A 2,500-nucleotide genomic window follows, 5' to 3' on the forward strand; every position below is an offset into this window, starting at 1 on the left:
GAAAAAAAAAAAATTTCAAAAAAAGGGCCCCCATCGGCCCCCCGGGTGGTGCCGGGGTCGGGGGGCATGATTCTGGGGCGCCCCGGAGCCAAGTAGGCGCCTGGAGGAAAGCGAAAAAAAACTTTAACTTTTTTTGACCACCAGGGGTGGGGGGGTCTCGTGCCCCATCGGGTGCCCGCCCCGAGTGCCTCTCATGGCGGATACGTTTTCACCCGCGAGCGGGAGACACATGTGGTGCACATGGTTCATTGGGCTTGTGTGGTATGGGCAAAACCACTGTAAAGTCATACTGCCATTGACTTCCATTCATTTTCCCAGGATGACTTATATACTCTATGGTAGCTGTCTGGTGGACTGGGGGTCGCGACAATGTTACGCTTGTAAATCAGAAGCTGGGAAATGCATTGGGAAGCTGGGAAAACCGTTTTTCGAGCTCATTTTCGGTTCCGCCGAACGGATTTTGATCAAAATAGGCTCATTCGAAAGGTATTAACCGGGGGCACACGGAAAACCGGGACTTATAACGCGCACGTGCGCGTGCGCGAAACCGGAAGCGAAAGAAAACTTCAAACGGAGCTACAACCGTGAACGGAGCTGAAACCGGCGAAAAATTTCAACGCACGCCGTCGCGCCCCACTCCAACTTAAATAACAAAACTGTCCCTATCGAAATCGGTTGGATAAAACGGAAACGGGAAGCGAAAGAAAACGTTAAACGTCTACACCGAAATGGCCATAGTCAGTTCCAATGAAAAAACAACTCTCACGTGTGTGCCCCACTCTAAAGCAGTGTATAAAACTATCCCCAGCGAAATCAGAGCTACACAACGAAAACGGGAAGCCAAACAAAACTTTAAACAGAGCTACCGAATTGGATATCATCAATCCTGGGAAAATAACCACACACACCGCTGCCCCCCGTGCCAACTTGAATTTAGAAACCGTCCCCAGCGAAATCCCACGTTCGGGCGCAAAACTGCACGTTTGGAGCCACATTTTGTCTGAAGCTGGAAACCTGCATTCAAAGCTGGGAAAAGGTGCTCATTGACAGGCATCTCCACTTCGGGACCTCGTAGCACCTTCACCCGGGTGGCGTTGGAAAGGTCTGGGCGAGGGGGACACGGGGAGGTCAGGCTCGCCACGCGCACGCGCTTCCCCGCGAAACGGGAGCCCAAACAAAACTTTAAACGGACCCACCGAATTGGGGATCATCAATCCTGGGAAAATAACCACACACACCGCTGCCCCCCGTGCCAACTTGAATTTAGAAACCGTCCCCAGCGAAATCCCACGTTCGGGCGCAAAACTGCACGTTTGGAGCCACATTTTGTCTGAAGCTGGAAACCTGCATTCAAAGCTGGGAAAAGGTGCTCATTGACAGGCATCTCCACTTCGGGACCTCGTAGCACCTTCACCCGGGTGGCGTTGGAAAGGTCTGGGCGAGGGGGACACGGGGAGGTCAGGCTCGCCACGCGCACGCGCTTCCCCGCGAAACGGGAGCCCAAACAAAACTTTAAACGGACCCACCGAGCTGGGGATCATCAATCCTGGGAAAATAACCGCGCACACCGCTGCCCCCCGTGCCAACTTGAATTTAGAAACCGTCCCCAGCGAAATCCCACGTTCGGGCGAATAACTGTGAATTTTAAGCCCCCGTTTCTCTCAAGCTGGAAACGTGCATTCAAAGCTGGGAACAAGGGCTTCATGTACAGGCATCCCCACTTAGGAACCTCGTAGCACCTTCACCCAGGGCTCGTTGGATAGGTATGCCCGAGGGGAACACGGGCACATCGAGACCCGCGGCCGCACGCGCATTTCCCCGACGCTGCGAGCGAAACAACATTTCAAACACGCCTACCGAAATGGGGACACTTTTTTCGGGGAAAATAACCGCACACACCGCTGCCCCTTGCCCTCACTTGAAGAACAAAACCATCCCCAGCAAAATCACACTTTCGGGCGCCAAACGGTGCATTTCACACCCACAAAATACTCAACAAGTCAAACACACTCTCACACTGCAAAATTTGGGAGCCCCGGGGAACAACACTACACTCTTGGCCTCCCCGGGGAACAGCACTCCCAGGGCGGCAAGCACACCTCCGGGGAGGACCCCCCTGCACTACCTGATCACCGTGGGGCCCTGTGCACCCACTCTTAAGCACCCCCCCTGTGTTAAAACCAAAATAACCCCACTTTAAGAAGTACGTGCCCCTGGGCATCCCCTGCTTACAGTGCCCGTGCCCCTGGGCATCCCCTGTTTACAGTGCCCGTGCCCCTGGGCATCCTCCCATTGACTCCCACTCAAAATGGACTTAGGTTTTGGACGCTAAAGTGCCTGTGATGCAGTGCCCCTGGGCATCCTCCCATTGACTCCCACTCAAAATGGACTTAGGTTTTGGAGGCTAAAGTGCCTGTGATGCAGTGCCCCTGGGCATCCTCCCATTGACTCCCACTCAAATTGGACTTAGGTTTTGGAGGCTAAAGTGCCAGTGATGCAG

The sequence above is a fragment of the Osmerus eperlanus genome, unplaced genomic scaffold, assembly GCF_963692335.1.
Source record: "Osmerus eperlanus unplaced genomic scaffold, fOsmEpe2.1 SCAFFOLD_196, whole genome shotgun sequence".
In the NCBI taxonomy this organism is placed as follows: Eukaryota; Metazoa; Chordata; class Actinopteri; order Osmeriformes; family Osmeridae; genus Osmerus; species Osmerus eperlanus.